Raw genomic sequence first — 12533 nt, forward strand, 5'->3', positions numbered from 1 at the left:
TACTCATTGAGCCACAGGCACCGCCCCTTTTCTCCTTAATTCCAACTGACTTAAAAAGAAATTATATTTAAAAACAGCTATTTGGCTCCATGCCTGTGGCTCAAACAGCTAAGGCGCCAGCCACATACACCTGAGCTGGCAGGTTCGAATCCAGCCTGGACCCGCCAAACAACAATGATGGCTGCAACCAAAAAATAGCTGGGCATTGAGGCAGGCACCTGTGGTCCAAGCTACTTGGGAGTGGGAGGCAGAAGAATCACTTGAGCCCAGGAGTGGGAGGTTGCTGTGAGCTGTGATGTCACAGCACTCTACCCAGGGTGACAGCTTGAAGCTCTGTCTCAAAATATAAAAATAAAAACAGCTATTTGATTGTATTATTAGCCTATAACATAAAGAAATATCTGACATTTGACATTAGTAGCATAAAGGAGGTAGATGTGAGCAAATCCATAGTGAAGTAAAGTAATAACAGCAGATGACAACTTGAATGAAGAGAACCAAAATAGTAAATAAGAAGGTTATAACAAACTATATAAACTATACTTGCTTTTCTTTTATCTTTGACCATCTTTAAAAGACATAATTATAAATATTTATAAAAATGTATTCTTGGGTTTATAACATACATAAAATGTTACATATAACAATAGTGGCACAAAAAAGGGGAAGAGGCAATAGAGCTATAGATCATATATGTCATTATGAAAAACAGTATGATATATATTTTTCTCCTTAACTCTTTTTTTTTTTTTTTTTAGAGACAGAGTCTCACTTTGTTGCCCTCGGTAGAGTGCTGTAGTGTCACAGCTCACAGCAACCTCCAGCTCTTGGGCTTAGGCAATTCTCCTGCCTTAGACTTCTGAGTAGCTGGGACTACAGGTGCCTGCCACAATGCCCAGCTAATTTTTTTTGTTGCAGTTTGGTGGGGGCCAGAATCGAATCCTCCACCTGCGGTATATGGGGCCAGAGCCCTACTCACTGAGCCACAGGTGCCGCCCAAAACAATCATACTTTTAAATATCGCTGGAATTAAGTTAGTAAAAATCTGAAGTAGATTTTGAAAAGATACAGTTGATCTTTGAACAATATGGGTTTGAACTGTGAGGGTCCACTTATATATAATTTTTTTCATTAAACATAATAATTTCTGGAGATTTGGACAATTTGAAAAACTTGCATATTAAATGCACACCCTAGAAATATCAAAAAAGGTATGAAAAAGTTCATCATAAATGCATAAAATATTTTTAGATACTAATCTATTTTATCATTTACTACAATAAATATCCATAAATCTATTATAAAGTTAAATTTTTTTTTAATTTAAACCATTTTATTTGAGATCAGAACCTGTGCAGAATTACTCTTATATAGTCATGAGATTTTCTTTTTTTTTATTATTTTTTATAATTAATTATTTTTTATTAAATCGTAACTTTGTACATTGATGCATTTATAGGGTTCAGGATACTGCTTTGATATACAATGTGAAATGTTTACATTGAACCAAGTAATATAAAGTTAAAATTTATCAGAATTTACACACATATTTATAGATGATACATGGTGCCATTGGTACTCCAGAGAAATGTAAACAAACATAAAGATGCAGTATTAAATTATAACAGCACAAAATTAACTATCATACATACTGTACTACAGTAATAATTCCATAATTACCTCTTCAGGCTACTATAGTGAGCTTAAGTGTTATGAGTATCTACTTAAAAGCTATGTGGCTCAGTCAGTAGGCACCAGCCCTATATACTGAGGGTGACGGGTTCAAACCTGGCACTAGCCAAACTGCAACAACAACAACAAAAAAAGCCATGTGATCTAATTAACTCAACATGAGCAATTAGTTTGTCTCTCCAGTAAATTTCACCTAGTAGTAAAAAGAGATCTCTCTCAGTTCTTCTGTATTTTTTTTTAATTATTTAAAAGAGGCAGAGTCTCACTTTGTTGCCCTCGGTAGAATGCCGTGGCATCACAGCTCACAGCAACCTCCAGTTCTTGGGCTTAGGCAATCTCCTGCCTCAGCCTCCAGAGTAGCTGGAACTACAGGTGCCCACTATAATACCAGCTATTTTTTTTGTTGTTCTTTGCAGTTTAGCTAGGGTCAGATTTGAACCCACCATCTTGGTATATGGGGCCGGTGCCCTACTCACTGAGCCACAGGTGCTGCCCAGTTCTTGTGTATTTTTTTGTTATGTTTAGTGCAATACTGTAAATATTGAATAATACTATGAGACCTGTGTGAAGTGCCACTAGTGACACTGAAAGGGTCCCAAGAAGCAGAGAAAAGTTATGACATTACATGGCAAAGGTGAATTGATTGATATGTACCACAGACAGAAGTTTGTAATGCAGTTGCCCACCATTTCAAGACAAACGAATCCAGCTTATATAAGGACCATCGTAAAAAAAAGAAAGTTCATGAACCACCACTACAGCTATTCCAGCAGGCCCTCAAACCTTGCACTTTTTGCAAAACACATTTTTATCTCATTTGAAAATGCTGCTTTTACGAAGCAAGCTCCATTCTAGTCAGTATAGACAAGAATATGGGGCTCCTTCTTCCTCCAGCTCCAAAAGGATATGAGACCTTCCCAGAAGAATAGATGACCAGCATGTGTCTTCCCTCCCAGCTCTGTTTATGGAGGCTAAGTTTCAGACTAGGGCAGCAGAGATTTGGGGTTCCCATCTCACATCTAGCCCACACCCATAAGCTGGAAGCCCTACCCCAGATGAAAAATAATGGGGCCTCAATTGCCATCATCCCAATATGTTTGTAGGTCACAAATTCCACACCAAGAGAGGCAATCTTAGAAGATCTGAGGTTATTACCCCTGTCCACAGTTCTGGTCATAAATCACAGTCGTCATCCAAAAGAAGTGGACCACTATCCCTAACACCAACTCTGGAACAGTGACTCAGAGATTTTTCCCAGAGAAAGAGGAAGACTGTAAGAACACAGAACTTGGGCGACTCCTGTGGCTCAGTGAGTAGGGCCCTGGCCCCATCTACCGAGGGTGGTGGGTTCAAACCTGGCCCTGGCCAAACTGCAACAAAAAATAGCTGGGCATTGTGGTGGGTTCCTGTAGTCCCAGCTACTCCGGAGGCTAAGGCAAGAGAATCGCCTAAGCCCAAGACTTGGAGGTTGCTGTGAGCTGTGATGCCACAGCACTCTACTGAGGGCAATAAAGTGAGACTCTGTCTCTAAAAAAAAAAAAACCACAGAACTCTTAAGCTCTCTACTCCTTCAAATTCTGCCACGGGAGACAGAATGCCTGATGGGGCCAAAACATCATGCTCTTAGGTTGTGACAAATCTAACTTTACTGAAACACTTCTGTATCATTTGTGGCTGAAATTTATTCCAAGCAGAATTGATCCAGAGGACAGCATTCAAAGCATTAACTGATGGAGCAGATGAAGTTGCTTCCACAAGCAGACCGTGGGTTTGTGTTTTAGTAATGACCCACTGCAAGAGCTGGGCTGTGTAGTGCATTTTAAAAGTTTTGATGATGGGGGAGGTGCCAGTGGCTCAGTAGGTAGGGTGCTGGCCCCATATACCGAGGGTGGCACGTTCCAACCCAGCTCCAGCCAAACTGCAACAAAAAAACAGCCAGGCGTTGTGATGGGCACCTGTAGTCCCAGCTATTCAGGAGGCTGAGGCAAAAGAATCGCCTAAGCCCAGGAGTTGGAGGTTGCTATGAGCTGTGATGCCATGGTACTCTACCAAGGGTGATAAAGTGAGACTCTGTTGGCTTGGCGCCTGTGGCTCAAGTGGCTAAGGCACCAGCCACATACACCTGAGCTGGCGGGTTCAAATCCGGTCCAGGCCACCAAAAAACAATGACGGCTGCAACCAAAAAATAGCTAGGCATTGTGGCGGACACCTGTAGTCCCAGGTACTTGGGGGGCAGAGGCAGGAGAATCGCTTGAGCCTAGGAGTTGGAAGTTGCTGTGAGCTGTGATGCCACAGCACTCTACCCGGGGGACAGCTTGAGGCTCTATCTCAAAAAAAAAATAAAAAACAAAAAAGTGAGAGACTCTGTCCCCCAAAAAAGTTTTGATGATGGCTTGGTCAAGATATTGGATTTTGGAGGTCATGTTTGGAGGCAGGAACTTCAGTGTCACATTTGTGAGATGATTCACATCTGGGGTGCCCACTACAGTTGCCTACACTCAGTAGAACAGACTGTTTCTTCTTCTCCAATTCTTGGTTGACCCCCCCCACTCCAGAAATAGGACACCAGTCATCCATATGCATTTGTTTGATCTCCAAGTGACAGGGAGGTCTTTGGGCTTAGTTTCATGAATGTGTGCAGTTTTGCCAATTTACCAATCACCAAGGGTTTTAGTTTCTCTCCGGCAAAGCTAGTACAAAAGCAGAACTGCAAAAGTTTTTTGGAAAGTTTTCCACTCTTACATATATCATTCTTCGTGATAAGCTTCCGTCAGGCATGGCCTTGAAAAACAGTCTGCAATCATCTGTGTTTGAAGCCTCTGGTGAAGTCCAGGAACTTTTTTTTTCTTTGCAGTTTTTTTTTGGCCAAGGCCGGGTTTGAACCCACCACCTCCAGTATATGGGGCCAGTGCCCTACTCCTTTGAGCCACAGGCGCTGCCCGAAGTCCAGGAACTTTTTGATGAACTCTCCCACTACTTCTACTGGAATGGCACTGGATTCACCACACAAGACTTTCTGGGAGATCCTGTGTCACAATTTAAATTTCTCAGGCCAACCACTTGATGTGTGGAAATCTGCCACCCTGAATTCCTTGTGTTAATTTTTTAGCACCTTGGATCATCATCTGGTGATTTGGTGATTTTAAACATCATCATTTGTTTAAACCATCTTAATGTGGCTTCAGTGACTTCATCAAGAGAAGTTTTCTTCTTTTCCACTATAGGACTCTGCTTTCTTACCATATCTATCCAAGTATTCATGTTTACATTTTGGATGTTGCTAATTGTGGTCTTGTTAATACCAAAATGTCCTACTATCTTTGTTTGGCTGCTGCTTTTCAGAAAGTATAGAAGATCAACCTTTTTTTTCAATGTCAGCTCTTTAAGTTCTTTCCTTTAGGTCTTCATAACTTAATTAAAATTTAGTAAAGTTTTTTGGTAATTGTAAGAGGTACCTATAATTGAGGCCAGTCTTTCACATTGAAAAAAATCTTCTATAACATCTGATAAACAATAGGATGTTAGACCTAACCAATACATGGTAATAACAAAGCATGAAGTTGAAGTACATTCTCCTTAGTAAGGTATTAGGAGAATGGAAAAGCAAGTATCCAAAAAAAAAAAAAAAAAAAAGAAAGAAAGAAAGAAAAGCAAGTATCCAATGTACTCAATACTAATATGAAGGCTCAGCTCCTGTAGCTTAAGCACCAGCCACATATGCCAGAGCTGGTGAGTTCGAATCCAGCCTGGGCCTGCCGAACAACAATGACAACTACAACCAAAGAAAAAATAGCCAGGCATTGCGGTAGGCACCCATAGTCCTAGCTACTTGGGAAGCTGAGGCAACAGAATCACTTAAGCCCAGGAACTGGGAGTTGCTGTGAGCTGTGATGCCACAGCACTCTACCCAGGGTGACAGCTTGAGGCTCTGTCTCAAGAAAAAAAAAAAACTAATATAAAACTAATAGAAAAACAACTACATGCCCACACAAAAGAAAAACACAATTAAGGCGGTGCCTGTGGCTCAAAGGAGTAGGGTACTGGCCCCATATGCTGGAGGTGGCAGGTTCAAATCCAGCCCCGGCCAAAAACTGCAAAAACAAAAACAAAAACCACAATTAAATTTAAGGGGTGGAATGGAAAGAAGGGAAAAATAAGAGGGGAGAAAGGGGGGGACGTTGGTAAGCTCTCAACTAATGGGCACAACGTAAAGGTATACAGCACACTATACAACTTGGACTTTGCCAATAAATGCAAACAATGTAACCTAGTCATTTGCACCTTCATATTAATCTGAAATTTAGAAAAATCGAGGCTTGTGTTTTATATGGCTTTGGGTTTTTTTCATATCTTTTTAGTAATTTATTTTTAATGTATTTTACAAAAATATTGGTCTGTGACAAATTGGAAATTTAAAAAAATTGTTTACACTGAGAGCAGTTGTTCTGGCCAAAGGTTGTAGCATAGACTTAGATATTGGCAATGAGGATACTAAGAAATACAAAGACTTGAGATATTTAGGAAGAAAATTTGGTATCATTTGGTAATATAGTAGACACAGGGGAGGGTAAAGGATATCAATGGTGATTCCTACATATATTGTTTATTCAATGGGACAGATGATCGTGCCATTCATCTAATAGGGAACACTGGCAAAGGGTGAGGTTGGATGGAGGGAATTCGTTAGTTCTATCTCACTTAGATATGTGGTGATCGAGGGGCCTTTGACACAAGCAAGTGGAAATGCTAAGTAACCAGTTACATACATAGGCTGGGGCTGAAGGAGGCTTATGAGCTAGAAATACAAGTTTGAAGTCACTGGTGTATCTAATAACTGAAAGCTGTAAAATCTACTGGTGAGATTGCTCAGGGAGATAATACCAAGTGAGAATAGCAGAAGGTCAAGGCCAAGTGTTGAGAAGAGGTAATACTTAATGACTATGAAGGAAAGGATGAGCTTGGGCAGCACCTGTGGCTCAGTGAGTAGGGTGCTGGCTCCATATACCAAGGGTGGTGAGTTCGAAACCGGCCCCAGCCAAACCACAACAAAAAGAATAGCCGGGCATTGTAGCGAGCGCCTGTAGTCCCAGCTACTCGGAAGATGGAGGCAAGAGAATCACCTAAGCCCAGGAGTTGGAGGTTGCTGTGAGCTAGGTGATGCTGCCATGGCACTCTACCCAGGGCAATAAAGTGAGACTCTGTCTCTAAAAAAAAAAAAAAGAAAAGAAAAGAAAAGGATGAGCTTGCAGAAACAAATGAGAATAACCCACACAATTATTTTATATCCATATAATACAATATTATTTGACAATTCAATTTTTTTAGATTTGTAAGATTAACTGAAAAATGTTAAAGTACATATGGTATGTTCCCATTTTTAAGCAGAAAAATATATTTAAAAGTAGTTATCATAAAAGTCTGGTATTAACAGTAGGGAAGATGGAAGGGATTTTTTCCCCTTATTTTTATTACTATCTTTTTATTTTTCTACAATGATCATATTTTTTTCCTTGTGGCAAAACCAAACTTTTAAAAACTTATGTGGAGGTCAGGGGCAGTGGCTCAAGCCTGTAATTCCAACATTCTGGAAGGCTGAGGCAGGTGGACTGCCCTGAGCTCACAGGTCTGAGGCAAGAGAATTGCCTAAGCCCAAGAGCTGGAGGTTGCTGTGAGCTGGGACACCACAGCACTCTACCCAGTATGACAGCTTAAGACTCTCAAAAAATAAAAATAAAAAAACAAAAACTTATGAGGGACGATGTAATTAGCCTGTGGAAATGGCACCTGTCGAGACTAGCACAGTGGCAGTGGAAAGGGGGTTTGGTGACATGTGGCAAAGGGGATTCTTCAGTAAGACTCAGGAATGAGAATGTGAAACAGACAATACTGTGGCCTGACTATTTGCAAGCTTTCATGGGGAGCGTTCGCAAGGGACAAGGCTTTGCTTTTCAAATAAAACTGAAGATTCAGCAAAATTACAAGAAATTGTTATAGAAACAAAAGAAGAGTGAAACATCACAGAATTCCAATCCAAAGATCAATACCCAGATCATCTAAAACATCTTTATTTAGCTGAAGAAGAAAGACTCAAGAATCAACAAAGAAAAAAAAAAAAGAATCAACAAAGAAAAGTCAACCAGCCTTTGTCTGAAGAACAGTGTAGCATTGACTGGGCTTTGTCTCAAGATCACTGTAGTTTTGACCAGCCAGAAAAACAATCTAGTAAAATAGTAAAGTCCTTTAATATTCTAAAGATAAATAAAAAAAAAAAACATCAAACCAAAAAGCACAAGAAGAATATGACACAGAATTGTACACAGGTACAAGCTAAGCATACTGTAAGAAACAAGAATTTGAGAGGAGGAAACAGGAGAGAGAAGGAGCTCAAAGGCACTACAAAGGGAAGAAATTGGAAGTGTTCAAAGTGTTAACCTAATTCTATATGAAATCAGCACACTGTACCCCATACATGCATTAAGGTATACGTGATCTATGCATTTATGATTTAATTAAACAAATTAAGCAAAAAGACCAAAAAAGGGTCAACCAAACTTGAATTTGCAGATAAAGTATCTTCTTCAGAAAATATAAGAAAAAAATTAAATCAGACATTTTGTGCTTAAATGTCTCTTGTCCGTTGAGTTCTTTTGTATGTATAATTGAGGCTGCTGTGAGCTGTGCCGACAACAAACTAGATTGCTAAACTGTATATAAAATGTCTAAATATTTTTATTATTGTTATTATTATTATTTTTTTTAACTGAGACAGTCTCATTTTGTCACCCTGAGTAGAGTGCCATGGCGGCACAGCTCACAGCAGCCTCAAACTCTTGGGCTCAAGCAATTCTCTTGCCTGAGCTTCCCTAGTAGCTGGGACTACAGGTGCCCACCACAATACTCAGCTATTTTTTTTTTAGTTTAGCAGGACCAGGCTGGGTTCCAACCTACCAGTTCCAGAGCATGTAGCTGGTGCCCTAACCACTAAGCTATGGGCGCCCTAAATTTCTTTTCTTTTTTGAGACAGAGCCTCAAGCTGTCACCCTAAGTAGAGTGCCATGGCATCACAGCTCACAGCAACCTCCACTACTAGGCTACAGCAAATCTCCTGCCTCCGTCTCCCAAATAGCTGGGACTACATAGCAGGCACCCACCACAACGCCCGGCTATTTTCTGGTTGTATCTGTCATTGTTGTTTGGCGGGCCTGGACTGGATTCGAACCCGCCAGCTCAGGTGTATGTGCCTGGTGCCTTAGCTGCTTAAGCCATAGGTGCCAAGCCAATATTTTTATTCTTACAGATAGAAGAAACTTTTTTAATGTATGTTCTACATACTATGACATGTTTCTTATTTATTTGTCTCTGAAGGAAGGCTGGCATGAAGAACTGAAAGAACCTTCTATGTAGGAAACAGGGTCAATCGTATAATACTTTGGTATCATATGAAATTTGTATGAAATAAAAGTTTTGAAAATAAAATAAAATAAAAATAAAAACTTATGTGTAGGCCAGGTAAACTTATATGTCTACCTGAAACACAGGAAGTAGAGAAAATAAGACTGCTCAAGTTTTGACTAAAGATCACCAAAGTCACATAAGGGTTCTTTAGAAATACAATCTCTTAGGTATGCTAAATTTATATTTTTTTCTGGCATTGCTCCAATCTCAACTGATATTAGTAGCAAGCAAAGAAACAATTTATAAAAAAATTCACATAATCAGAAAGTGGGAAAACCATTATTACAGAGTAAATATATCTAGAAAATATGTAACTTGTGTTGCAAAGGACTAGTTCCTCTATATAGCATCTATAAATCAACAAAGAAATAACTTGACAGTAAAACAGGCAAAGGATAACACAAAGAAGGAAGTACAAACAGCTGTTAAGCATGAAAAGATGGGCTCGGCGCCTGTGGCTCAAGTGGCTAAGGCGCCAGCCACATACACCTAAGGTGGCAGGTTTGAATCCAGCCTGGGCCCGCCAAACAACAATGACAGCTACTACCAAAAAATAGCCGGGGATTGTGGTGGGCACCTGTGGTCCCAGCTACCTGGGAGGCTGAGGCAGGAGACTTACTTGAGCCCAGGAGTTGGAGGTTGCTGTGAGCTGTGATGCCACGACACTCTACCCAGGGGGACAGCTTGAGGCTCTGGCATGAAAAGATGCCCAACTTCACTGATGAGAAAATGTAAACTGCAACTACATGCAGATACCATCTCTCCCCATACGATTAGCATGGATCAATAAATATGACTATGCTGGTTGGTTGTAAGTCATCAGCACTCTCATTCTCATATATTCCTGTAATAGTCTCTATGAAAGACAACTAGCAGTATCTATAAAAAACCCATATTCTCTGAAAACAGCAATTTTAGTAGAGCACTAGGAATTTATCCTACTGACATACTCATAATTCAATATTCACTGAGCACCATTTGCAGCTGCAAAAAAAATCAAGAACATCCTAACACTAATAAGGAATTAGATTATTGTACATCCCACAAATAAAAATACTATGAAGTTGTAGAAATGAGTAAGAAATATGCTCATTAATGGTCTGAAATGATCACCAAGCTAAATTTAGTGAAAACAAAAAAACAGGAGGCAGAACAAGTGTATATAGTTGGTGGCTGAAGTATATCCTTTTATGCCTTTTTAATTTGGAACCATGTGAACGTTCCCTATTCAAAATAATTTTAAAATAAAGATTAGTAAGTGTAAGGTTCTCTGAAATTTAAAGCTAACACATACACACCCACACAAAACAAATAAGTCATAAATGCCAGAAAAAAGACCAAGATGTTGGTTGCATTAATTTCGTAAAGCTACAATAACGAATGACCACTAACTGGGTGGCTTAAAAGAAATGTATCGTCTCACATTTCAGGAGGCTGGGAAGTCCTAAAGCAAGGTGTGTGTTAGCACTGATTTCTCCTGGAAACTGAGTAACTGACAACTAATGCTTGTCTCATAGCTCCTGGTGGTTTCTGGCAATTCTTAGCATTCTTTTGCTTGCAGATACATCACTCTAATCTCTGCCTCCACCGCCTATCACCTTCTCTTTCTGTCTGTGTGTCCTTTTCTGTCTCTTATCAAGACACTTTAATTAGATTCAGGTCCCACCCTAATCTGGTATGATCTCTTCTCTATCCTTAGTGACATATGTAAAGACTATTTCCAAATAACATTATAGTCTGAGGTTCTGAGTAGACATAAATGTACGAGACAGTATTCAACTCACTATATCCCTTGCCCTTGCCCTTTTTTTTTTTGAGACAGAATCTCAAGCTATTGCCCTGGGTAGAGTGCAGTGGCATCATAGCTCACAGCCACCTCCAACTCTTGGATTCAAGTGATCTCTCGCCTCAGTTTTTCTATTTTTAGTAGAGATAGGGGTCTCAGTCTTGCTCAGGCCGGTCTCAAACTCATGAGCTCAAGCAATCCACCCGCCTCAGCCTTCCAGAGTGCTAGGATTATAGGCGTGAGCCGCCATGCCCGGCTTTACCCTTGCATTTTTTACCATTGCACTGGCTGTCTTAGCTAAGGAAGTAAGACAAAAAAATAAATAAAAGATATAAGGATCAGAAAGAAATAGAATTATTACTCTTTGTGTATGATATGACTTGTCTATGTAGAAAACTCCAAACAATCTACAGATAAATAGCTAGAATTTATAAGATAGTTAAACAAAGTATCTGAGTGTAAGATCAGATTACCAAGTCAACTGCTTTTCTATATACCAACAGAAAGTAAAAAAAGTCATTAAAATAACCAAGTGATTGGAGCACAGCCACTTTCCTCATATCAGGAAAAATCCCCAGACCCAAACATTGGCGAGGATACAAAGTAACATTAACTCTTACACACTGTGGGTAGGAAGGTATATTGATAACAAACACCTTGGAAAACTATCTGTAATTTTGAAGCATTACCCTCTTAGGTAAGAAGCCTAAAAAACTTTTTTTTTTGAGACAGAGTCTTACTCTGTTGCTCCAGGATAGAGTGCCATGGCATCAGCCTAGCTCATGGCAACCTCAAACTAACTCCTGGGTTCAAGAGATTCCCCTGCCTCAGCCTCCCATGTAGCTGGAACTATAGATTCCCACCATAATGCCTGGATAGTTTTTCTATTTTTTAGTAGGGATGGGGGTCTTGCTGTTGCTCAGGCTGGTCTCAAACTCCCAAGCTCAAGAGATCCTCCTGTCTCAGCCTCTCAGAGTGCTAGTATTATAGACATGAGCCACCACACCTGGCTTAGAAAAACTCTTGAACAATAGCTGGGCATTGTGGTGGGAGCCTATAGTCCCAGCTACTTGGGATGTGGAGGCAGGAGAATTGCTTGAGCCCAGGAATTGGAGGTTGCTGTGAGCCGTGATGCCACAGCACCCTCGCCAGGGTGACAGCTTGAGGCTCTGTCTCAAAAAACAACAATAACAACAAAAAATTCTTGAACACATTGCACCACGAAGCTGGTATAAAATGTTCTTAGCATTACTGGCTTTATTTATTTATTTATTTATTTTTGGTCTTCAAAAAGAATATATTAAATACTATTTTGTTCCCAAAATATATTCTTTCTTTCTTTAATTGAGATTTCTGGCTCGGCGCCTGTGGCTCAAGCAGCTAAGGCGACAGCCACATACACCCAAGGTGGCGGGTTCGAATCCCCAGCCCGGGCCTGCCAAACAAAAATGATGGCTGCAACTAAAAAATGGCCGGGCGTTGTGGCGGGCGCCTATAGTCCCAACTACTTGGGAGGCTGAGGCAGGAGACTCGCTTGAGCCCAGGAGTTGGAGGTTGCTATGAGCTGTGATGCCATGGCACTCTACCCAGGGGGATAGCT

The 12533-nt window shown here is 40.3% G+C and overlaps 1 pseudogene; it reads left to right on the forward strand.

Moving 5' to 3' along the window:
* Nucleotides 1-7440: 7440 nt before the first annotated feature.
* LOC100951260 lies at nt 7441-8295 on the forward strand (annotated as a pseudogene).
* Nucleotides 8296-12533: the final 4238 nt, after the last annotated feature.

Source organism: Otolemur garnettii, unplaced genomic scaffold (genome assembly GCF_000181295.1).
Source record: "Otolemur garnettii isolate 467f Iridium unplaced genomic scaffold, OtoGar3 scaffold00068, whole genome shotgun sequence".
NCBI classification, from domain to species: Eukaryota; Metazoa; Chordata; class Mammalia; order Primates; family Galagidae; genus Otolemur; species Otolemur garnettii.